Here is a 27,075-nt window from a genome sequence, read left to right as displayed (position 1 = left end):
CCATCGAACATCCCACGCCCCTGCATTCCTTAAAACACCTTATATCAACTATTATCACCATACATCCATTCCTGCTGTGCTTCACAGCTGGAAAACCCAAAAGAAAACATTGCAAGACAAATCACACTAAGGTAGTAAGAATAAGATCATATTAGTATAAAGGCAAAAATACAAATGATGCATAAGAGGGAGAAAACCCCCATCAATGTTCAAAAAACCAGGGAAGATATTTGTCATGGGATATCTAAGAAATACTTTGACCCAGATCCTAATTCAGATCCTGTCTATAGGGAATACAACTGGCCTGGTACGGAATTCAATCCCGCATAATCAGGATTACAATGGTCTCTGCCTAACAGTAAGTCTGTTTGGACTCTTGCCTTTGGCTAGAGCAGATTTCCCACTGTTCTCCATAGCTTTCTCCAAATTAAGTGTTCATTTTTTAGCTCTGATACTTTTCACCATATTTGAATTTTGTAATTGTCGTCTTTGGATCACACAAGCTGGTATGCTTTTCCTGTGTGAACTCAATTGGATACTACCTTAGATGGATTCTTGAATACAAGCCTTTGAGACCCCAGACACAATTTTGATTGATAACCAGGCACCATCTCCTTTCTTTGTCTTATTTTCAGTGATCATTTCATGAAGTTGAGTATTGAGCAAGACCATGATATAAGAACTAAATATTCTTAAATTGGAGTTAGAATTTAGTACAAGTCCTGAACTCATTCATTCCTGGATCTATGCTTTATTATTATTTTTATTTGCAGTCACATGGAAATTAATACACATGTCATATCATTTCATAGTTCAATAATGTCAAACATAATTGTACAATTTTTTTCTATAATCCCAGACATACTTTTTCCTTCCTGAACTTCTTGTCATCATTTCCCTCTTATCTCCCACACCCCTCCAATTGAGCTCCCTCCCTAACCCCCCCCCCCCGCCAACCAAACCCTTATGTTTTCTTGTCCTATAGGCTCAACATCTCTGGGTTTCATTTACTGAAAAACAGAGAAGCAAATAACACAGCTTTAAGAAGGTGTGTTGGACAGGGTTCTCTAGAGACACAAGACCAGATTGCTAGGAATTATATATAAATATATTTATAAAGATAGATATGTAATACAAGAAATGAACCATTAAATTATATACAGATAGATAATACAAGAAATTAACAGTTAAATTATAAAGCAGTGAAACACTAGCAGTCCTTTAAGGCTTGAGAGCCACCAGTTGCCAGTCCCCTTCTGTAGAGAGAGCTGGGCTATACATACCCAGGCAGCAAACAGCAAGGCAGGTCCCCAACTGTCACCAACTGGCGGTCCCCAGCTCCAGAGACAAACATTGCAATCCTGTGGGATTAAAGGGACCTCAATTTACAGCGACACAGTCCACAGGCTAGGCATCCCACAGGTAGTGTACCCCTTTAAATTGAGGCACAGAACAAGCAAGGCGAGGCTCACTGAGCCATTTATGCCTCCGCCCTTCAATTAATGCTACTTGTGTTTATTGGCCAGGCTGGCACAATAAACTATCGCAATACACCCCTTGCCAACCTGGAACCTGTACACAATTCTTTACCCATACATACTTATATAATTTCCAGATATTAATGAAATCACACTTATACTTATCATCAATCATCTATCATACATATAAATGAAAACACATGGAGTCAAACTATATCTGATATATCATACTTGAACAAAGGAAATATATGCAATAATCACATACAAAGAAAATACATTGACAATTAAAAGCCTCGCTTTTGCACTTGATCACGTGGTCGTAATTGATAGGTAGAACTTCCTTCTACTGCTACCCATTCTGTATTACCTTTGCCCTCAGCAAGCACCTCCGCTGGCTGTGGTTTTTGGCCTGGCGGGGTGACCCAGACCTTCATTCCTGAGGGGTCTGGGTCATTATAAATCCTGTCAGGATTGGGTTGCTGTAACTTACCATTTACTTTAATAACAGGGCATGGTAACACTAAGAGTCGGCCTATGGGATCTCCTGGATTCCAGACATATTCTTCTTTACCTCCATTATGTAACACCAGTCCAATTTCTCCTTGGTAATCAGGATCAATCACACCACTTAGTACAGTGACACTCTTCCTGACCTGTTGATCCAAAGGCATGAGAAGTCCAAAGTGCCCAGGGGGCATTCTCAGCTGCCAGTTCAGTGGAATCCGTGCTGTGTTTCCAGGTGGGAGAGTTCCTTCCTTCGGGACCAGGACCTCCAGGCCTGAGGAACACAGGGTTGCTGGGACAGGAAGCAAAAATGCTGCAAGTGGATCACTAGGAGTAATAGTGAGTGGTGCCACTCCAGCTTCCACCCTTGGTTCCTGGACCCATGAATTCTGGCTATTGGAGACACAGCACCATATATTGGCCGCTGGTTTAGAGCATATACAGCTTCCTGGAGAACATTGCCCCAGCCCCGCAAGTTGTTGCCACCTAGTTGGCACCGTAATTGTGTCTTTAGGAGCCCATTCCATCGTTCTATCAAGCCGACAGCTTCAGGATGATGAGGAACATGATACGAACAGTGGATTCCATGGGAATGGGCCCATTGCCGCACTGCCTTTGCTGTGAAGTGAGTTCCTTAATCTGAAGCAATGTTATGTGGGATGCCATGCCGGTGGATGAGGCATTCTGTAAGCCCACGAATAGTAGTTTTGGCAGAAGCATCACGTGCAGGGAAGGCAAATCCATATCCAGAGTAGGTGTCTATTCCAGTAAGAACAAAACGCTGTCCCCTCCATGATGGAAGTGGTCCTATGTAATCAACCTGCCATCAAGTTGCTGGTTGATCTCTCCGAGGAATGGTCCCATATCTTGGACTTAATGTTGGTTTCTGTTGCTGCCAAATGGGACACTCAGCAGTGGCAGTGGCCAAGTCAGCCTTGGTGAGTGGAAGTCCATGTTGCTGTGCCCATCCATAACCTCCATCCCTGCTGCCATGTCCACTTTGTTCCTGTGCCCATTGGGCGATAACAGGGGTGGCAGAGGAAAGAGGAGGACCAGTCTCCATAGCGCGTGTCATCTTATCCACTTGATTGTTAAAGTCCTCCTCTTCAGAGGAAATCCTTTGGTGAGCGTTCACGTGAGATACAATTTACTTTCTTGGTCCGTTCAGAGAGGTCTATCCACATACCTCTTCCCCACACCTCCTTGTCACCAATTTTCCAATCATGGTCCTTCCAATTCCCTGACCATCCAACCAAGCCATATAGTCTCACATCTGGCCATTTTTGCTTATATGCAAACTGAACGGCCAGGTGCACTGCTCGAAGTTCTCCCCACTGGGAAGATTTCCCTTCACCACTGTCCTGAAGGGAGATCCCAGAAAGGGATCTGCTGTCCACTTACAAGTGCTGCTGCTGTCCACTTACGAGTGGCACCTGCATATCGTGCAGAGCCCTCCATAAACCAAGCATGACTTTTGTGGTCTTCACTTAAAGTATGGTAAGGAACTCCCCAGGAGGCCATAGGTGCATTTCCTGATGTGCATCACGGGTAGACTAAAGTCAGGCAGGCAAAACGCCATTAATTATGCCAAGGTGACAGTGATTCACCAGGGACCTACCGAGTCTCCTGTAAGTTTCATAGGCTAAAAGAAGCCCTAAAGAATCATGCTGCTGTAGATATTGATTCCTATGAGGGGCAAGTCTTGCTCAAGGGCAAATTCCTCAAACAGGCTGCACAGGACATTTGCAAGAAAGTCCAAAAATTAGTGCAAAAGCCTGAAGAAGCTACCCTGGAGGAGATGGTTGCTTGTGCCAACACAGCTGTTTACAATTGTGAGCAGGAGAGCGAGGCTCGAGCTCGGGAGAAGGAGGAAAGAAAGGACATTAGGCATGCCCAGATATTAGCTGCACTCAATAGCAGATGCCCGTCGAATGCCTCCCAGGTTTCCCAGACTTTTAAACCAGGTACCAAGTGCTACATTTGCCGGCGACCAGGTCATTGGGCTAGGAACTGTCCTGACCGGAACAAACCTCCTCAGATGCCATGCGTCCATTGCAAGCAGACTGGCCACTGGGCTGGCCTCTGTCCTAAGGCCCAAAACCTGGAGGGGAGGAGCCCACAGGCCAGCTGGCAACAGAGGAGGAGGACTGAAGGCGCCTGGTCCGGACGGCCCAGCAGCAAGAGGTAACTGTTACTGGTCTGAAACCTAGGGTGGGCATCGACATGGCAGGAAGGTCAGTGAGCTTCCTTGAAATACTGGAACCACTTCTGTCCTTATTTCCTTCCTGGACCCCTGGCACCCCGCACCTGCTCCATCCTGAAAGTGTCAGGAAAGCCTGTAGTTAAATGTTTTATTGAGCCTCTCAGATGTATTTGGAATAACTTCTATTTTTCTCATAGCTTCCTAGTGATACCTGAAGGTCCAGCTCCTCTCATCGGCCGAGACCTGATGTCCAAACTGCACACCTGCATAGTCATCGGGCCTCATCCAGGTCCCTCTACAGCTTCCAGTTGTTCCTCAGAGTGGGGGAACCTCAGATTCCCCCACAGGAACCATGGAAACAAGCCATAACTCCTGAGGTTTGGGACACAAAAGTCCCCGGCAGAGCTAAGTATGCTACCCCTGTAAAGATTTTCCTCAAAGATCCTACCCCGGGGAAGACTGGCAAATAGATTTTACTCAGGTTCCTGCTGCCCAGGGATTTAAATATCTTCTGGTGTTTATAGACACTTTTACCCGCACTGAAAAGGCTCATGAAGTGGCTAAGAAACTACTTCAGGAAATAATTCCTTGATTTGGGCTCCCCAAATCACTGCAGAGTGATAATGGGCCTGCTTTTATCTCCCAAATCACTCAAACAGTCTCCCAACACTTGGGGATAACTTATCGTCTCCACTGTGCCAGGAGACCCCAGTCTTCAGGGCAGGTGGAGAGAATTAATCAACACCTGAAGTTAAACCTCAGAAAGCTGATGCAAGAAACTCAGATGAGCTGGAAAGACGCCCTACCCATAGCTCTGTCGCATCTTAGGATTGCCCACGGCAACCTACGTGTTTGAGCCCCTATGAAGTTTCATATGGGCAGCCGTTTCTTGTAACAGAGCCAGCGATAGACTCTGAGGGAGCCTTAATACAGCAATACGCCACCCAAGTAGCCCAGTGTCAGGAGGCATTCCATCAGTTTGGGCTCACTCAGGCACAAGGGGAGGAAAAGTTACCACCCTTGTGCCAGCCAGGAGATCTAATTCTTATAAAAACTTGGAAGGATGGGTCCCCTAATTCCCAGCTCCAGCCAGTCTAGAAGGGACCTTTGCCAGTAATTCTCTCTGCTCCCACTGCTGTCAGAGTCCCAGGGCAGAGTGCTTGGATCCACCATACCCGGGTGAAACCCTGGAAACCCTCACCATCTGACCCCTCCAAGACAGAGGCGGCAGACCAATACTCCTGTGAGCCACTGGATGGTCTGAGGATGATATTTCATCGCTACCCCAGGACAGATAAGTCTACCTCAAACCCCTCACAGCCTTTAGGTCAGTGAATACCTTTCCTCCGTTCCTGTGTTTACAATGACCAAAGTCTGTGACACTAACCTAACTTCAAGGGCACTGCCACCTTACAATCTTACCAAGTCTCACTTAAGCTGTTCACCTGTTGTTTGTTTTCCAGTTCTCAGGTTACCAAGGCCTCTAAACCAAGTGTGCCAGCTCCAGGACCACCACCTCCTAAACCCACCTCGACCTTATTTGTCTATCCTGGGCTCTTAATGGACAACCCCTTATAACAGAGTAGGAAGGGTATGGAGCCAAAACCCCAGTACGCCCCTTTGTCAGCAGGAAGCAGCTAGAGATGTCGTCGTCCAGTACCCCAAAGATTTGGGTCCATATCTCTTCAGGGGGTAATGTTAGGCAGCTTAGCTTAGGGAATTGGGAAGTCCATTTATGCATGCCCAGGAGAGCCAGTATAGGACAAAGCTGGATTTTCCCACCAGTGGGCTCGGAGGGGTGTTACACCTGGAGCAGCCCACCTGGGCCAGGTGATTGCAATTCAGCCAATGGGAGCAACCTGGGGACGTTCACCACGCCTCCCCCGGGAATCCTTGAAAAGTCAGGAACCGAGAGGGAGAGGGGCTTTTTGTCTAGTCTTGTCTTGTCTGGTCGTCTTCGTGGGAGGAAACTTGGGAGAGAGATCCTTGCGGGACCCTGAGCAGTCTTCTGCCAGGCCACAAGGTCAAAAGGAATCCTAGGGGTGCCGCATAAAACCTGAAGCTTCTTTTAACTCTCATTAAATTCACTTGTATCACGAGCCCGGCTTCGGCGTGAACTCTTTCTCGTGCGGAGCCAAGGACTGAGGTTGAAATCTAGCCCAGAGAGAGAGAGACCTTACAATATCAAGTTCAAGAAAGAAGAAATTTATTTGAAACTGATTGTGGTAGTGCTTGTACAACACTGCTTGATATGATTGAACTGTGGAATGATATAGTGTCTGGATTAGCTCCAGATAATATAATTTTGGGGAGAAAAACTTAAAAGATACCCCTCCCCCCAAAAAAGAGGATATATGTGTTACACTCTCAGAAACCTGCAGGGACAGTTCTCCCCTCTCTTATAGGGTCGTAGCTAAAGTAAATGGAAGAAACGATGAAGTCAAAGAGCTGAATAGAACATTTCAAAGAGTAGATAAAAAAGATAAAGTCAAATATTATAATAAAATGTGTAAAGACATAGAATTAGAAAAGCAAAAGGGAAGAACACACTCTATGCCTGAAGCGGAAAGAAATCAAGAAAAACGGCAAGCCCCATTTGCAATCTTGAAAGATTCTATGGGCAAAATATTGAATGATACATGAAGCATAAAGAAAAGATGGAAAGAATACATTGTACCAAAAACTTAGTTTCCATTTCACCATTTCAGGAGGTAGTGCTGAAGAAAGAAGTTCAATAGTGCTGAAGGAAGAAGTTCAAGCTGTAATGAATACATTAGCTAAAAATAAGTCTCCAGGAATTGATGGAATACCAATTGGAATGTTCAGCAAGTTGATGAAGCAATGGAAGCACTCACTCTTCTGTGCCAGGAAAATTGGAAGACAGTTACTTGGTCAAAGAAAAGTGATTCAAAAGAGTGCTCAAACTATAGAACGATATCACATGCAAGTAAAATTAGGCTGACGATCATCCAACAAAGATTGCAGTAGTACATTTACAGGGAACTTTCAGAAATTCAGGCTGGATTCAGAAGACATAAAATAAGGAATATCATTGCTGATGTCAGATGGATCAAAGCAGAGAACACCAAAAGGATGTTTACTTATTATGCAAATGCATTTGACTGTGTGGACCATAATAAACTATGGATAACCTTGAGAAGAATGAGAATTCCAGAAGGCTTCATTGTGCTCATGAGAAACTTGTACATGGACCGAGAGGTAGTTGTACAAAAAGAACAAGGTAATACTGCATGGTTCAAAATTAGGAAAGGTGTGTCATGGTTGTATTCTCTCACCATACTTGCTCAATCTGTATGCTGAACAAATCATCAGACAAGCTGACTTACATGATGAAGAATGTGGCATCAGGATTGCAGGAAGGCTTATTAACAACCTGCAATACATAGATGATACAATCTTTCTTGCTGAAAGTGAAGAGAACATCAAGTATGTGCTGTTGAAGATGAAGGGTTATGGCATTCAGCATGGATAAGAACTCAATGCAAAGAATATCAAAATCCTCACAACTGGACCAAGAGGTAACATCATGGTAAATGGAGAAACGGTAGACGTTGTAAAGAAGTTGGTCTTGCTTGGATGCACAATCAGTGTTCGTGGAAAGAGCTATCAAGAGATCAAAAGATGTGTTGCATTAGGTAAATCTGCTGCACAAGACTTCTTTAGAATATTGAAAAACAGCGATGTTAACTTTGAGGACTAAGGTGCACCTGACCCAAATGGAGATGGTACTCTCCAATCCCTCATGTGCCTGTGAAAGGTGGGCACTGAGTAAAGAGGACTGAAGAAAATGTGATGCATTGAATTGTGGTGCTGCGAAAAGGACAAACCAATCTCTTTTGGAAGAAGTAAGGCTAGATTGCTTTTTAGAAGCAAGGATAGCAAGACTTCGTCTTATATAGTTTGAATTTATTGTCAAGAGAGACCAATCCCTGGAGAAGCATATGGTGGTAAAGTGGTGGGGCAGCGAAAAAGAGAAAGGTCCTTCCTTGCACACAGTGGCTGCACCGATGGATTCAGACATAGGAATTTTGGTAAGATGGCACAAGACTCTGCAATGTTTCATTCTGTGGTGCCTACTGTCACTATGGGTCATAACCGATTCAATGGTACTTCACAACAACAAGCCAGAGCCAGCACTTAATGAGCACCTTCAAACAAAATATCTGAATCAAAAACCAGCACCAATTCCATAACTCTGCTTCTCCTCACACAAAGGTATTTATGTAGTCTTTTGGTCGTAAGGGAGTATGTGGTTCATTAAATCTGCTACAGAGGGGTTTGAGGTAAAACCCAGTTTACTTAGTGGGGTTTCCACGTTGAATCCTTCTGTTGTGGCCTATGAAGGATGTTGTGTGCCTCAAAAAAACAGACTCTAAAGTCCTGTGTCACCAAGGGCTGGACAGAAACTAGGTCCAAGCGTCCAATTAAGAATATAGTACTGGGTGAATCTTCCTCTGGGATTCTACATAAGTATTGTTAAAGGTTCCCACCTCCAACCCCCATGGAAGGTTATTCCATACAATTCACCCACTAAAAGCAATATAATTGCCTTTGTCTAAACATATCTGCCCCCATCCCCTCATAATGACTTGAATTTCCAGTACATTTTGCTTACCACTCTTATAGAAGTGTCTGTTGTTTTGGGATGACCTTAGCATAGTGTTGTAGGGCAGCAACAGAGTGGTCTTCTCCTACATCTTGAAAAACTGAACCCAGCTGAGGTGAGATCTCTGCTGTTGAAGTGGTTTTTATTTTGTACATATAAAAGAAGTGATATGCTCAAGTACTCCCTCAATGCAAGAATACTTTCTTCTATTAAATTTGCATTCTATGATGCTCACCTTCCCAACACAACCACTGAAGACAAAGTGGGTGAATAAGCAAATGTGGCAAAGAAAGCTGATGGTGCCCGGCTACCAAAAGCTATAGCGTCTGGGGTCTTAAAGACTTGAAGGTAAACAAGCAACCATCTAGCTCAGACGCAACAAAGCCCACATGGAAGAAGTATGCTAGCTTGTGTGATCACGAGGTGCCGAAGAGATCAGTTATCAGGCATCAAAGAACAAAAATCCATATCATTGTGTGCTCACCTCTATGATATGATTGCTGAAGACAAATGGGTGCATAAGCAAATGTGGAAAAGAAATCTGATGGTGCCCGGCTAACAAAAGATATAGCATCTGGGGTCTTAAAGGCTTGAAGGTAAACAAGCGACCATCTAGCTCAGAAGCAACAAAGCCCACATGGAAGAAGCACACCAGTTTGAGCAATCACGAAGTGTTGAAAGGCTCAGGTATCAGGCATCATCAGAACAAAAAATCTTACCATAGTGAATGAGGGGGGGATTGCGGAGTGGAGACCCAAAGCCCATTTGTAGGCCATTAGAGATCCCTTTCCATAGGGGTCTTGGGGAGGAGATGAGCCAGACAGGGTGCAATGGAGCAACGATGAAAAATACAACTTTCCTCTAGTTCCTAAATGCTCCCTCCCCCGCGTCCCCACCAGCACTATCATGATCTGAATTCTATCTTGCAAGTCTGGCTAGACCAGAGGATGTACACTGGTCAGATAGGAACCAGAAACACAGGGAATCCAGGGTGGATGATCCCTTTAGAACCAGTGGTGTGAGGGGCGATACTGGGATCGTAGAGGGAGGGAGGGTTGGAAAGGGGGACCCGATTACAAGGATCTACATGTGACCTCCTCCCTGGGGGATGGACAACCGAAAAGTGGGTGAAGGGAGACGTCGGACAGGGCAAGATATGACAAAATAATAATTTATAAATTATCAAGGGTTCATGAGGAAGAGGGTAGCGGGAAAATGAGGACCTGATGCCAGGGGCTTAAGTGGAGAGCCAATGTTTTGAGAATGATGATGGCAATGAATATAAAAATGTGCTTTACACAATTTATGTATGTATGGATTGTGGTAAGAGTTTTTTGAGCCCCTAATAAAATGATTAATTTTTAAGAAAGGAGTGATATGTGGTTTATGAGCCTTCTCTGCCTTGTTCCTTGGGAGAGTGAATTGGAAAATTACATGACCAGAAAACAGAAGCCTGCCTTTATCCTGGTATTTATTCTTATAGCAGTGTACACATATAGTAGCTGTCCTTGTGATTGACTTCACTCAGCATAATGACTTCTAGGGCCATTCCTTCATTATACATTCTTCTACTGTTTCCAGCTTCTTGCTAATGTGAACTGTGCTGCAATGAACATAGGAGAGCACATGACTTCATATTGTCTTATTTGGGGGGGAGGTATTTGGTCGGCAAATGTATTGCCAGGATATATGGCATGGTCTATTACCAATTGTTTTAGGTTTCATCATATCGTTCTTCACAATGGTTGCACATATTTGCAAACCCACCAGAAGTGTAAAAACGTTCCAATCTCTTCACACCCTCTCCAGCATTCTTTTGTTTGTTTGAGTTGGGCCATCATTGTAGGTGCAAGTTAATATATCATTGTTTTGATTTGCATTTTCCGGATGGATCATGATCCTGATCATTTCCTCTTGTGTTTGTTACCCAGTCAAGTATCATCCTTTGTGAATAAATCATGTCATGTTCTCATCTTTTAATTATACTTTTTTTTTTCTTATTGAGGTGTTGCAGAATTCTGTAGATTTTAGTAATTAGTCCCTTGCCCATTGTGGCATTGCTAAAGATTTTTCTCCCCATTGAGTATGCTTTGTTTTACTCTTCTGATGAAATCTTTTAATCTGCATAAGTGCTTTCTTTTTAATAGATACCAGTTATCTATTTTGTCTTCTCTTATGTGTGCTTCATTATATTTGGTAGTCGTGTATGTTGTGCAATAGGACCATTAAGCAATTTTCTCATTGATGATCCTTATAGCTCTAGGGTTTACAGTTAGGTCTTTAATGAACCTTTTTATTTTTTATTAATCATTTTATTGGGAGCTCTTTCAAAATTATAACAATCCATAATTCAATTAGATCAAGCTGTATAATTGTGCCACCATCAGTTTCAACACATTTTATTTCTTCTTGAGCTCCTTGATATCAGCTTCCATTTATCCCCTCCCTCCCCTGGTCTTTAATGTATCTTGAGTTGGTTTCTGTGCATGCATTGAAGTGTGTGCCCTGTTTCATTCTTCTGGAGATGAAGTTCCAATATTTTCAGCACCATTTGTTGAAGTGAGTCCCTTTCCCTTTTAATTTTTTCTTGTCTTTGCTGAAAATCAGTTGCCTGTAAGGAGATGCTCTTATTTCTGGGTTTTCTATCCTCTTCCTTTGAACTATGTATCTCCCATTGTACCAGTACAAGATTGTTTTGGCTACTATGACTGTGTAGTGAGTTTTGAGGTCAGGTAGTGTGGGATACAGAAGGATTTCTCCCAAGCTGTCCCCCCCAAATATATGCCAGATAGCTGCTTGGGAATGACTATACTTGGAGGTCATAAGAAGTAGGTCAGGGGTTATTCTCTCTGAGAGCTATCAGCCATCTAGAGCAAGTAGTTACCACTGTTTGTCCACAACAAATAGGGCCCACTCCCTTCTGATAAGGATAGTAGTTGTCTGTTTCCTTGTAGGAGACCCCTGAGAGGTCAAACCTGTCCAAGGATGATCAAAGTTAGGTCGCCATCTTGAATCTAGGGTCCGCCCATCTTGTCACATGTATACCCCCAGTCCCTCTTCCTATTGCATGTATGTCCCTAGACCACCCCTTCTGATTACTGTATTACCTCTAGTACAGCCCCTTCCTGTGACGTATGTCCTCACCTGTAATTAGGGGGCTTGCATGTCCCCAGAGAATATAAAAGGGGCCGGGGCTACCATTAAACTCTCTCTCTTTCTCTCCCTTCACGTGGACCATCATGAGGGGCAGAGGTGAGCATGCTACCATGAAACGTGTCTGACTCCCATTTATTTAAATACTTCTATCTCTCATGCTCTCAGTAACTCTACTATGATCTTTACTTATTATCGCTGTACAATGGCGCCTACCGGACCCATAATAATGTGTTAGGGGCTGACTTCCCCTGACAAGGTAGTACAAGGCCTCCTATTTTGTTCTTGTGTCTGAGAGGTTCTTTGCTTCTCCTGAGCCTATCTATCCCTTTTCTTTATAGGTTGATAATTATTTTTTCCATTTCTTTGAAGAATGAACTTGGAATTTGAATCAGAATTGTGCTATAGTTGCAATTGTGACACTGTGCCCTGTAACAATAACAGGCAGCTCACCCCCCTGCCTGGTCAGAAATGGGTGCCCTGTAACAGTAACAGGCAGGTCACCCCCCCCCCCCCCCGGTCAGAAATGGAAATATTTTTAAATTGCAGCCTGAAACAGGTATAGCCCAGCCCAGGATGTTTATGCTCCAAGAAGCAGCCTAGCCTACCTACAGTATCGTTTGGCAGACCACTGGGGACAAACTGACCTTAAATGTAGAACTTACTTTGTTAGACTTAAAAACTATTTTGTTTCACTTTTCTGAGAATGCTTTGCCAGTTTCACACAAGAACTTGCCTCTCCCCTCCCCTTACTTGGCAAGACGCCCCACAAGGATGTATAATAACTTCCCTTTGAAGCTGTTCGGGGCTCTCACCTTACAGACTGAGCCTGCCTCAGTTGCTGGTGAGAGCCTAGATTCGAATCTGTCTGAATAAAGCTTTACTGTTTCCATCTCTGTTTCAGTGAGTGGTCTTGGTGAGGGTCTCGCTCGCTAACAGCAATATTGATACTTTTCATAACAGTAAGTCTTCCTATCTATGAACATGGGATAGTCTTCCATTGGTGTAGGTTTAGTTTGACTTCTTGTAACAATGTTCTATAGTTTTATTTGTACAGGTCTTTTTCTTTGCTTAAGTTTATTTTTTGGGATTCCATGTTTTGTATGGCTATTATAAATGGTATCATTTTCTTAGTGTCTTTTGCAGCGCTCTCTTCACTGAAATATATTATAGGAGTCCAATTTATTTCTGCTTGTTACTCATGTATTCTGCTACTTAACTAAATTCCTTTAGTGTTTCTAACAATCCAATGTTTGAGACCTTGGGGTTCTATATATATAAAATTATGTCATCTGCAAATAGGAAGAGTTTCAGCTCTTTGCCCAATTATACTCCCTTAGTTTCTTTGTGTTGTCTTATGGTTCTGGCAAGAAGTTTCAGCACAATGTTAAATAAGAGTGGTGATAAGGGGCATCCTTGTTGGGTTCCAGTTTTCAATGAGAATGTTTTCAGTTTTCCCCCAGTGAGTATGATATTGGCCATTAGTTTTTCATATATGGCCTTTATTGTGTTGAATAATTTCCCTTGTATTTCTATAGTATTCAGTTTTTTTATTAGGAGTGTATGTTGAATGTTGTCAAATGTGTTTTTTCATCAATGGATATATATGGTTCTTATTATTTATCTTGTTTATGTAGTGGATTACATTTATTCCTTTTGAAATGTTGAACCACTCTTGCATCCTCAATATGAATCCCATTTGGTTCTTGTGCATCATTTTTAAAATATGTTGTGTGGGTAGCATGAATGGGGATAGGAGCATGAAAGTAGGTATTAATAATAAGTGGTTCTCTTTTCCTTAATGTGTGCATTGATTGCTATAAATTTCCCTCTGGTACCTACTTTTGCTATCAGCAAAAGAATACCCAGAGGTTTGGATGTCGTTCTCATTTGTTGTGAGGAATTTCATAATTTTATCCCTTACTTCTCATCTTACACATTCATTCTTTCCACTGTTGATTGGGCAAATTTGATTCACAAGAATTCTTTAACCTGTTAAAGAGCAAAGGTGTCACTTTGAGGAAAATATATTCTGCTTCCCAGAGAACTGAAATGGAAAGGTCATAATTGGCTTTAAAAAAGAATGGCTAAGTAGCACTACTGGAGAATGTTAAGGAGCCTGGGTGGCACAAGCGGTTTGCCGTTGGCTGCTAACCTTAAGGTGGGCAGGTCAAACACTCCCAGAGGCTCTGTGGAGCAAAGACCTGACCACCTACCTCCACACAGGTAACAGCCAAGAAAACCCTACAAAGAAGAGCCCTACTTTGTACCCATGGGTTTGGTAGCTAGCAACATAGGTGGCATGGATGAAAAAGCATTTCAGACAGAAGAGACGTTTGCATGAGGTAATGATGTAAAATGAGGCAGAGTGCCATTTCTGGGAGGCTGGCATTACACTTTTTTCATCCTAAAATGGCCTGGTCCTTCATCTTCATCTTCTACAGTTATGTTTAAAATAATCCGTTACACAACAATAATAAAATATAATCATAAGGGTTCCTGGAGGGAGGGTAGGAGAGGGAGGGGATAAAGGGGAGCTAACATCATGGAATTCAAGAAGAAAGAAATGTTTTGGAAAACAAAAGAAATGTTTTGGAAAAGATCGTGGCTGCAATTGTATAATTATGCTTGATCTAATTGAAATATGGACTGTTACAATATTTGTAAGAGCCCCCAATAAAATGATTTAATTGTTTTAAGTATATGGGGAAATCTGTGAAGCAGGCCATTGAGGAGCAGGTTATAAGAGACTTTGAGTTTAAGGGATGAATAAAAAAAGATATGAATGGTTGAAAGAAGGGTGTTCTAGAAGAAAAGGCTCCAGCCATTGATAAGCATAGGAAGAAAAGGTCTTCCATAGGAACCATTCAAGAGGATGGCGTGGGGTGGGGGTGGGGGGGCAGAGTGTGGGGTGGGGGTGAAGTACAGAATATGCTGGCAAGATTTGGAGATATTAACAGGCTCTTCTTGCAAAGAAAAATGTGCAGCCATGGCAGAGGAGGATGGGGAGGAATGGGTTGCTAACAAAGGGTACAAGAACATGTTCTGTCAGTGATTACCATGATAATGGCATCAATCTTAATATGATTGAACAATTAAATTATATGCTATGTAAAGTATAATCCAATAAAACTATATTGCACACACAAAAAATGTATAGCAAGGCATCTCAAAAGTAGTAACTAGAAAATTGAGAATATTTGGAAAACACAAATATAGCTAAGGAAGAAGTTTAACCAAGAATATCAGCAGTTTCTGACTTTGTTTCAGCAATGGGATATGGATGTGCAGAAAACTGAGGAACAAAAAGAAAAACTAACTAGTGTGCTTTGACAGGAACAAAAGGTCTTTTCAACAATGTAGAACTGTAGAGCAAGAGACAAAAAAAATTAAACACTTATATGAACAATGCATAAAAAATTGGAGAACTTGGAAAAGAATCATGACAGTCTGCTTAATGATGCACAAAATGAACTCAGAAAAGGCTATGTTGCAGGAAAACTTAAAATGGATACTCAGCAGCAAAAGATGGCAAGAGTTTGAATGTCTTTTCAATTCATGTTATTCTGATGACTCTTTAAAGAAAGAATTTGAACGTAAGTAATAGGATACAATTATAACATTAGCTAAGGGGCATGAAAGTCTCTACAGTGGTTAAAAATTCTATTATTTTAGATTATTAGATCCTGCTGTTATTCATTAGCTGGTTTGTTAAGTGCATGACTCCTTGTCTGTTTGTTGTATTTTTAATTAAATACTTTTATTTGGGGCTCTTACAACTCTTTTCACAATCCATACATTCATCTGTTGTGTCAAGCACATTTATTCATATGTTGCCATCATCATTTTCTAGGCATTTTCTTTCTACTTGAGCCCTTTATATCAGCTCCTCATTTTCCCCTCCCTCCCTCCCTCCCGGCCTCCTTCCCTCCCTCATGAACTCCTGATAAATTATAAATTATTATTTTCATATCTTACATTGTCTGCAGTCTCCCTTCACCCTTCACCCACTTTTCTATTATTCATCTCCCTGGGAGGCAGTTATATGTCAATCCTTGTGATTGACTCTCCTTTTCTTCCCCCACCTGATATTTCTATTCTCATTATTGGTCCTGAGAGGTTTATTTGTCCTGGATTCCCTGTGTTGTGAGCTCTTATCTGTACCAGTGTACAAATTCTGGTACAGTCAGATTTGTACGATAGAATTGAGGTCATAATAGTGGGGGGGGGGGGCGCGGAGGAAGTATTAAAGAACTAGAGGAGAGTTGTATGTTTCATTGGTGCAATACTGCACCCTCACTGGCTTGTCTCTTTCTTGTGACCCTTATGTAAAGGGATGTCAATTGTCTACAAACGGGCTTTGGGTCTCCACTCTGTACTCACCATCATTTACAATGATATGATTTTTTGGACTTTGATGCCTGATACCTGATCCCTTTGACACCTTGAGGTCACTCAGACTGGTGTCCTTATTTCATATAGGATTTGTTGCTTTTGAGCTAGAAGGCCGCTTGTTAATCTTCAAGCCTATAAGACCCAAGACGTTATATCTTTTGATAACCAGGCACCATCAGCTTTCTTCACCACATTTGCTTATGCACACATTTGTTTTCAGTGATCATATCGGGAACCCACTGATATTTTTTGTTCTTTGATGCTTGATATCTGATCCCTTCTATACCTCGTGATAATACGTGATCCCTTCTATACCTCTATACCTCTTGGTGTGCTTCTGTTAGGTAGCTTAGCCTAGGGAATTGGGAAGTCCATTTACGCATGCCCTGGAGAGCCAGCAAAGGACAAAGCTGGATTTTCCCGCCAGTGGGTGGAGATGGGCTTTACACCTGGAGCAGCCAACATGGGCCAGGTGACTGTAATTCAGCCAATGGGATCGACCTGGGGTCGTTCACTACGCCTCCCCCAGGAACCCTTAAGAAGGCAGGAACCAAGAGGGAGAGGGTCTTGCTTGGGCGGTCTGGTCGTCTTCGTGGGAGGGGAGAGATCCTTGCGTGTCCCGGAGCAGTCTCTGCCAGGCCGCATGGTCAAAGGAATCCTATGGGTGCCGCGTAAAACCTGATGCTTCTTTGAACTTTCATTAAATTCACTTGGATTACGAGCCCGGCTTCAGCGTGAAACCTTTCTCGCGCGGAGCCAAGAACTGAGGATGAGATTTAGGCCGGAGAGAGGAACCTAACACTTCTTCCATGTGGACTTTGTTGCTTCTGAGTTAGATGGCTGCTTATTTACCTGCAAGCCTTTAAGACCCCAGATAATATATCTTTTGATAGCCGGGCACCATCAGCTTTCTTCACATTTTTTTTTCTTTTTTTACATTTTATTAGGGGCTCATACAACTCTCATCACAATCCATACATATACATACATCAATTGTATAAAGCACATCCGCTAAATCCCTGCCCCAATCATTCTCAAAGCATTTGCTCTCCACTTAAACCCTTTGCATCAGGTCCTCTTTTTTTCCCCCTCCCTCCCCGCTCCCCCCTCCCTCATGTGCCCTCGGTAATTTATACATTGTTATTTTGTCACATCTTGCCCTATCCGGAGTCCCCCTTCCCCCCCTTCTCTGCCGTCCATCTCCCAGGGAGGAGGTCACATGTGGATCCTTGTAATCAGTTCCCCATTTCCAACCCACTCACCATCCACTCTCCCAGCATCGCCCCTCACACCCTTGGCCCTGAAGGTATCTTCCACCCTGGATTCCCTGTGCCTCCAGCCCCCATATGCACCAGTGTACAACCTCTGCCCTATCCAGTCCTGAAAGGTAGAATTCAGATCATGGTAGTTGGGGGTGTTACGGAGTTGCGCCCAACATAGACCACTGACCCACAAGCAGTTGTAAAGTAACCAAGCAAAACTTTATTACAGAAAGACAAAAAGCAAACCCGGGTTTGGGCTACAGCATGGCCACGCAGGGTCCAACACTGCACTCCGAGTCAAATTTTTCTTTTCTTTTTATAATCGAAGCTAGTGCGGCGGGGAAGGGTTGAGCAAGGAACGGGAAAGGGGGTTTTCACAAGATAACAGAATGCGGTTAGGTCGACATGTCCTGCTCAACTTGTCCTGGACCAGATGTTCTTGGCAAAACCCTTTTGCTGACGTTCCAAGCGGTTAGCGGGAGTGGGTCACAGTGATGTTTCTTTAAAATAACATGCTTTTCTAAAAATGGCTCTTAGGTTTCTCAAAATGGAGTCGCTTTAGGCAATTTATTTAGTCTATTAACCCTTAACAGGGGGGAGGAAGCATCCAGGATCTAGGGGAAAGCTGTGTTCTTCATCGGTACTACCTCACACCCTGACTGACCCATGTCCTCTCCTAAACCCCTCTATGAGGGAATCTCCAGTGGCCGACACTTGAGCCTTGGGTCTCCACTCTGCTCTTCCCCCGTCATTCAATATGGTATATATATATACATACACACACACACACACCACACACACACATATCTTTTTTTTTTTTTTGCATCATGCCTTATACCTGGTCCCTTTGGCACCTCGTGATCGCACTGGCTGGTGTGCTTCTTCCATGTGGGTTTTTTGCTTCTGAGCTAGATGGCCACTTGTTCACCTTCAAGACCCCAGACACTCTCTTTTGATAGCCGGGCACCATCAGCTTTCTTCGCCACATTTGCTTTTGCACCCATTTGTCTTCAGCGATCCTATCATAGAGGTGTGCAGCCAATGATATGATGATTTTTTGTTCTTTGATGCCTGATAACTGATCCCTTCGGGACCACCCGATCACACAGGCTGGTGTGTTCTTCCATGTGGGCTTTGTTGCTTCTGAGCTAGATGGCCGCTTGTTTATCTTCAAGCCTTTAAGACCCCAGTCACTATCTGTTTTGATAGCCCGGCACCATTAGCTTTCTTCGCCATATTTACTTGTTCACCCGCTTTGGCTTCAGCAGTTGTGTCGGGAGAGTGAGCATCATAAAGTGCCAATTTAATAAAAGAAAGTATTCATGCATTGAGGGAGTGCTTGAGTAGAAGCCCAAGGTCCTTCTGCCACCTTAATACTAAACCTATAAATGTAGACACTTAGATCTATTTCCCCATCCTCATATATATGTTTGCATGTACATGTCTTTGTCTAGACCTCCATAAATGCCCCTTGATTCCCAGCTCCTTCCTCCATCTCCCTTGACTTTCCTCCTGCCCCACTACCATGCTCCGTCCCCACCTGGGCTACAGCTATACCTCTTCTTTACGCAACCTTATCCTTGATCATTCCCCACCAGGCCTGCCACTCCCCCCTCACTAACATTTTGGGTCCCATGTTGTTCCCTTGTCCCTGTGTTTGTTAACACCACTTCCTTACCCCCCTCCCCCACCACAAGTCCCCCCGAAACTGTCTGTCCCATTGTTTTCCCTCCAGATAGTTCATCCAGCCTGTTCTATTCAGACAGACCTGTGGAGACACTAACATGCACGAAAACAAGACAGAGGAAAACAAAGCAACAGTATACAACCAGACAACAAAACAACAAAAACAAACCACTGACAAAGAACAAAACAAAACACTTCACAAAAGAAAAGCTTGTAGTTCGTTCAAGGATCATTTGCTGGCCCTTAGGAGCGTTTTCCAGTCCAGTCTGTTGGGGCACCACGCCCTGGCCCCAAAGTCCACTTTCAGCATTCCCTGGGGACCTTGCTACTCCATTCCCTTGCTGTTCCACTGCACTCCCCCAGTGCTTTGCCTCGGTGTGGTCAGATCAGGTCAGGTGCAATTCCCACACTGTGTCTCCGGTGCTGTCCCCTGTATCGCCCTTAGTCACTGAGGGGCATCATGTCTCATAGTAGGGCCAGTCATGTTCTCTCTGTGGACAGGCTGCTCTACTCAGGAACATCATCCTCACGGCCTGGTGGGCTAGGCTGTGCTCCACTCTCTCCTCCTGCCCCTTCATCTGTTCCCGTGTGCTCTGATCAGATATGTCCATCTCCCGGAGCTGCAGAATCAATGTCGTCCTTTGAAACAAATTCTTTTCGGGGGAGGGGCAGGAATCCACTTAATTTTTGGTGCTGGGGCAGCCTCCCAGACCTCTCCACTGGTTCCCTCCTCCACGCCGGGATATTGCATTCACACCTTGTGGCACTGGGTTGAAGTCTGGTCCCACTTTCCCTGTGGAGATATAAACAATACCCTCCCCTTGGGTTCACCACATTTTCTTATGCACGCATTTGTCTTCAGCGATCGTGTCAGCAAGGTGTGCATCATGGAATGCCAATTTAATAGAAAAAAGTGTTCTTGCAGAGTAAGCACTTGAGTGGAGGTCCAATGTCCATCTGCTGCCTTAATACTAAACCTATAAATATATCAACGTAGATCTCTTTCTCCACCAGCCTATATAAATATATTTACATATGCACATACTTGTCTTTAGACCTCTATAAATGCCCTTTGCCTCCCAGTTCTTTCCTCTATTTCCTTTTACTTTCCTCTTATCCCACTATCATGCTTAGCCTTCATTTGGGTTTCAGTAATTTCTCTCGGATACACTGCCCTTGCTGAATTGCTACCAGGCCTCTCACATCCTCCTTGCCACTAATTATGTATCACTTGGTGCTTTTTTGTCTCTGGGTTGGTCAACACCACCTCCTTTCCTCCACTTTCTCTTCTCCCATGTCCCCCTGGAACCTTTGGTCCCATTGTTTTCCCCTCCAGACTATTCATCCAGCCTATCTTATCTAGACAGATCTGCAGAGATAATAACATGAACCAAAAAACAAGGCATAGGAAGACAAAGTGACAAAAGAGAGCACAACGATTAAAACAAACGAAAACCAGCGACCCAGAAAATTATAAATTAATTTTAAAAAGAAAAACGAAAAAAGAAAACTTTTGAAAAAGAAATAAAAACCTGTAAATAGATCAAGGTCTGATTTTTTACCTCTAGGAGTGTCATCCAGTCAAGTTCAATGGGGTGCCATGCTCTGGCCCCAAAGTCTATTCTTTGTACTCCCTCAGGAGCTCCCTGCTCTGCTCCCCCAGTTGCTCTGTCTCACTGCTTTAGAGTTTTTCCTCTGGGTTGTGGGGTCAGACTGGGCCAATCCTGACACTGAGAGTCCAGTGTTGATCTCCATAGGGCCATGGGTCAGTGAGGGACATCATGTCTCATAATGGGATCAGCCATATGGTCCATTCTCTGCATTGGCTGTTCAGAGCGGGGGGTTCGTCTTTCAGGCCTATCCTCCAGGATATTGTGGGCCAGAATGTGCTCCACTCTCTCTTCCTCCCCATTCATTTGCTCCCATGTGCTCTGATCAGATATGCCCCTCTCCCCTAGCTGCAACATCAGTGCCCTTGTCTAAAGTAAATTCTTCTGGGGGTAAGGGCAATTGTCCACGTAGCTGGTATTGTGGCTGAGCCCTCAGGTCGCTCCACTGCTCCCCTCTCCATGCCAGCACATTGCATTTGCATCCTGGAACATTGGATTTAAGTCTGGTCCCTATTTCCCCATGGAGACTCAAACAACACCCACCCCTTGGGTGGGTCAGTGCCCTATTATCCTGCCATACTTGCCTCTCTTTTTTTCCCTTTCCTCCTCCACCCTCCTTTTTAGTTGGCTACCATATGTACCCCTGGATTTTGTCTGGCCCCTGCCATACTACCTGGACCTCACCCAGGAGTGTTTGTATACAGTAGCTTTTTCCCTGTGGCCCCGTCTGCATTTTTCTTTTATAAACTTACTTCATCGGACTCGGGTGTACTTGTCCCTTTGTGCTTCACTTACTTCACTTGGCATAATTTCCTCCAGTTCATCCCCTGCTGTGCTATATGCTTCATGTGTTCATCACTGCTTTTCAGCGATGCATAGCACTCCATTGTATGTATGTACCATAGTTTTTTAATCCATTTGTCTGTTAGTGGAAATTTGGGTTGTTTCCAACTTCTTGCAATTGTAAACTGTGCCACAGTGAACAATGGAGCACAGATGTCTGGCCGTGGTTTTTTTCTTGCCTCTTCTGGTTCTATGCCCAGAAGTGGGATTGCTGGATCATATGGTAGCTTACTCTTCATCTGTTTTAGATATCACCAAATTGATTTCCATAACGACTGTACATACCTACAGGTCCACCAGCAGTGGATGAGAGTTCCTATCTCACCACAGCCCCTCCAAAACTTGTTGCTTTCTGATTTTTTGAACTGGGCTATCTTTGAGGGTGTTAGGTGGTATCTCATAGTTGTTTTAATTTGCATCTCTCTTATGACTAATGATCAGGAACATTTTCTCATAACTGGCCATTTGGATTTCAAACTGTGAAACTTCTGTTCAGGTCCTCAGTGGGCGGTTAGTTTTTCTCTTACTATAAACTTGCAAAGTTTTGGAGATTTTAGCAATAAGGCCTTTGTCTGATGTGGCATTGCTAAAGATGCTTTCCCAGTCGGTGGGCTCTCTTCTTACTCTCTTGGTGAATTCTTTCTATGTACACATGTGACTTATCTTTAGTATATCCCACTTGTCCCTTTGTGACTCTTCTGTATTTGTATCCTTCCCTATTTCTGATAGCGTATGTATTCCCTGTGCCAAGACTCTGATTTGTCCCAATTCCCTCTTTCATGGCCCTAATTGTTTGGGGTTTTATCATAAGGTCTGTCATCCACCCACCTTGAATTTATTCTTGTGCATGGAGTGAGGTAAGAGTCTTGCTTGACACAATGGATACATGTGTGGATTGTGATCAGAATTGTACAAGCCTCCAATAAAATCTTTTAAAAAATGAAACAAAATAGATTTTGAATGGAAAATTCATCTGCTCCATAAACCTCCACCCAATTCATAATAAAAGTTTGGTTTGAGGTTGAGAAAAAAAGAAAATACATCCTGCATATCAGATATTTACATTATGATTCATAACAGTAGCAAAATTACAGTTATGAAATGGCAATGAAAATAATTTTGTGGTTGGATGTCACCACAACATGAGGAATTGCATGAAAGGGTCGTGGCATTAGGAAGGTTGACAACCACTGATCTAAAGTCTTCCAACAACAAAAAAGCCCAGGACCAGATGACTTCACTGGGGAATTTTACAAAACATTCAGAGAAGAGTTAACAATTCTACACAAACTATTCCAAAATACAGAAAAGGAGGAAGTGAGCATAGCCTTGATACTAAAGGCCAGGCAAAGATATTATGAGGATAAAAAATTACAAATCCATGTCCCTTATGATTAACAGAGATGCAAAAATTTGCAACAAACTCATGGCCAATATATATACACATATACACTCGAGTATAAGCCGAGTTTTCATCACATTTTAAATTCAGTTTTGTCATAAAATTAGGTGCCTCGGCTAATAAGAGTTGGCTTATACTCAAGAATATATGATATATATCTTCCATCAAGTGGGATTCATATCAAGTATTCAAGAAAGGTTCAATATTAATTTTAAAACCAATCAGCATAGTCCATCACATAAATAAAACAAAAAGTAAGAACTACTTGAATATATAATTAATGCATAAAATATTTTTGACAAAATTCAACAGCTATTCTTTCCCCCAAAAAAAACATTTTATGGGGAGCGAATACAGATATATTATTTCATAATTCAATCACATCACGGAGTATTGTAAAATTACTACCACAATCAGTTTCAAACCATTCTCTTCCATCTTTAACTCCTTGACATCAACTCTCTTTTACCCCTCCCCCAATGTACCCCCTAGAAACCCTATTGTACATGCTATCTCTATAAGTTTATTGAAAAAACGTGTAACAAAAATTCAAGAGGATTACTCCCAATGACAAAACACATCTGATATAAACCCTAATATGAACAACAACAAAAGAAACACAGAAAATGTTGAAAACCAGATCAGGCCCAAAGTGCATCACGGGTGTGTCAAATAACAAGGTTTTAACCATTCAAGTCAGTTTTATTATTTTGCTCTCCTACAGTTATCTATCCAAAGCACTCTGTTTGGTAACCAATTTCTACCAATCCCTTTATTCTGGATCAAGTGAAATCACCAGAGACTTATTTCCCATGTATATCTCAAAAATGTGTCTCAGGCTCCCACTGTCATCCATAGCCTTCTGCAAACCAAAATCTCATAATTTAGGCTCTGATACTATTCCCTAAACATTTAGTAAAATAAGACTAGGAGGGAGCAATCTCAATATAATAAAGAATATAGACACAAAACAAATAGCCAACATATTCAGGAGAGAGAAACTGAACTCATTCCCTTTGTGAGTGAGAACTATATACTCAATGTCATAGAGTGATGTGAAGTAATCCTATAGGACAGGGTAGAACTTCCTCTGGGAGTTTCCCAAACCAACTTTTTGTAGGAATGGAGAGCCTCATCTCTCTCCCAAGGAGCAGCTGGTTAATCTACACCACAAAGGGAATCAGACAAGAATGCCCTTTATCACCACCCTTAATAAACATTTTACTGGATGGCTTAGAGCTTTTGACTATAAAACAAAATCATTGGTGTTGCAGGCCATTAAGACTCAGCCTTGCAACGGCTGAGAAGTCTCATGACCTATGTGTCAGTGTTTGCGGATGTCTTCTGTCACTTTGCGTTTTGAACAGACTGTCAAGGAAAAGAAAGTATGCAAGGTCTGGGAAAAACAGGTTGTTTAATTTTCTCAAGGAAGTCTGGCTTGGCAGAAGATAGAGTTGCTATGTATATCAAATGCGCTTGCTTAACAATGAGATAATTAACCCCGGGTTGTTTCTGCATGCCTATAAGGAGTGTGTAGAATAAACTCAGGTGCTTCAGTCCATCAGACTGTTGCCCTCCCAACATTTTCTGTCTCTCTTTTTTGCCTTAATCCTCATTCCCCCTTTCAGGACTGTTTGACTCGTTGGCTGACTCCAACACATTGGTATCCAGATTGGTAAAGAAAAAACAGAATTTTATTTATTTGCAGATGATGTATACATAAAACTATAAAGTTATGAAACCAATCAAAAGATTCAGCAACAAGAAAACATACAAAAATCAGTCAAATTCCTGTGTATGCTGAAAAAGGATCAAGAAAGTAATACTGTTTATAATAGCTACACAAAGATTAAATATTTTGTAATAAATCCAACAAGTGAGAAAAAAGACTTGTACAAAGAAAACTGAAATACATAACTACCATGAGCCTACATATATGGGAAAATATTCCAGGTTCATGGATTCCTATGAAGGCTTAACTTTGTGAAAATGTCAATACTAACCAAAATAATCTATAAATACAATGAATATCAATCCAGATTCCAACTCCACTCTATAATTAAATGGAAAAAACAACAAAAAAGCTAATTATAAACTGTATACCAAAAAAGAAGAGACCCAGGATAAGTAAAGAACTCTTTAAGAAGATCACAATAGGAGGCCTCTCATTTCCCAACCATGAAATCTTGTATTATACAGCCACAATAATCCAAAGAGAACAGAATAGAGAACCAAGAAATAAACATCCACCTCTAAGAAACTAAACATTAAATGGGGAAGAGATAATGTGTTCACCAAATGGTATTGGAAAACGGAGTCTCCATCACAGAAATAAGTATCTTCCTGATATTCTCTGCTTCGTCAAGAGTCATCTGATGTCAGCAACGATATCCCTTGTTCCATGTACTCTTCTGAATCCATGAACCTCTGTACTGCTGCAACCATTGTTGTATGATTTTCAGAAAAATTTTAATCACACATGATGTAAATTATATTGTTCTATAATGTCCACATTCTGGTGGGTTATCTTTCTTTGGAATGAGTATGAATATGGACCTCTTCTAGTCAGTTGGCCGAGTAGCTGTCTTCAAAATATCCTGGCATACATGGATGAGTACTTCCACTGCTTCATCAGCTTGTTGTACTATTTCAATTGGTATTCCATCAGTTCCTGGAGGCTTGTTCTTGTCTAATGTCAACTACTTCTTTTTGGTATAGTGACTCTGTATATTCTTTCTATCTTTTGATGCTTCCTGCATCATTCAACATTGATGAACCTTTTAACATTGCAACTTGATACTCAAATTTTTTCTTGAGTTCTTTCAGTTTAAGATGCTGAGTGTGTTCTTCCTTTTTGGTTTTCTAAGTCTAGGTCTTTGCACATTTCATTATAAAATTTTACATAGTGCTTGATACAGTAGAGAGGCAGCAAACAAAAAGGAAGGCCCCCAACAAGATGGATTGACATAGTTTCTGCAATGAGTTCAAACACAAGAATAATTATGAGGATAGTGTACAGGTAGATGGTGTTTTTTCTTCTGTTGTACATCAAGTCATCATGAATCGGAACCAACTCAATACCACCTAGCAACAACAACAATCGGCAAAAGAATGAAACCCCATTACAAAAACTTACCTCACCACATTATGAAGAAAATGAAATCAAGATGAACTAAAGACCTAACTGTAAACTCCAGAACTATTAAGATTGTCCTTGAGAAAATATGGACAAAGTATAATACACTCACTGTAAACACAAGAAAAAAACTACTAAAAATAAGACTTCAAAAGACTTAATCAAAAGATATCAGAGACAAAGGAATAATAATAAAAAATAACATACAGACTGGAGAAAAGGTTTGGCAACAATTCCTTGGATAAGGGATTGATCTCTAAAATGTATAGAAAACTGCAACACCTCAATAAGAAAAACACAAATACGCCCAATCTGATCCCACCACACCAAGGCAAAACACTAAGGGTGTGGAACAGAACAGCAACGTGAATAGAGCAATGAAGTCCCCAGGGAGTACCCAAAATAGACTCTGGGTCCAGGGCGTGGCACCCCAACAGACTTGACTGGAAAATACTACTAAAGGCCAACAAACAGTCCTTGAACTACAAGCTTTTCTTTCTTGTTGTGTTTTGTTTTGTTGCTTGGTTTTTCTGTCTTGTTTTTGTGCATGCTATTATCTCTGCAGGTCTGTATAAATAACAGGCTGCATCAACAATCTGGAGGAGAAAACAATGGGACCGACAGTTCCAGGAGGACATGGGAGAGGGGGAAGTGGGGGAAAAGGAAGTACTGCTAACAAACCCAGGGACAAGGAAACAACAAATGATCCAACTCAGTGGTGAGGAGGGTGTAGGAAGCCTGGTAGGGCTTGACCAAGGGCAATGTAACCGAGAGGA

At 42.3% G+C, this 27,075-nt stretch overlaps 1 long non-coding RNA gene across 2 annotated transcripts in view; it reads right to left on the bottom strand.

Annotated features, from left to right (window-relative positions):
• LOC142448229 (uncharacterized) overlaps positions 1–27,075 on the bottom strand; it is a 79,347-nt gene that overhangs the window by 24,531 nt on the left and 27,741 nt on the right. Inside the window, exon 4 of one of the 2 annotated variants that reach the window (XR_012784512.1) lies at positions 1,284–1,361. This is a non-coding gene — a long non-coding RNA (uncharacterized LOC142448229). Of the gene's footprint in view, positions 1–1,283; positions 1,362–23,730; positions 26,137–27,075 lie in introns of those variants that run through there. The other variant, XR_012784511.1, reaches the window with a different exon arrangement.

The sequence above is a fragment of the Tenrec ecaudatus genome, chromosome 5, assembly GCF_050624435.1.
Source record: "Tenrec ecaudatus isolate mTenEca1 chromosome 5, mTenEca1.hap1, whole genome shotgun sequence".
Classification (NCBI taxonomy): Eukaryota; Metazoa; Chordata; class Mammalia; order Afrosoricida; family Tenrecidae; genus Tenrec; species Tenrec ecaudatus.
The sequence above is the reverse complement of the archived record's forward strand: the minus strand, read 5'-3'. Positions and strand labels throughout refer to the sequence as shown.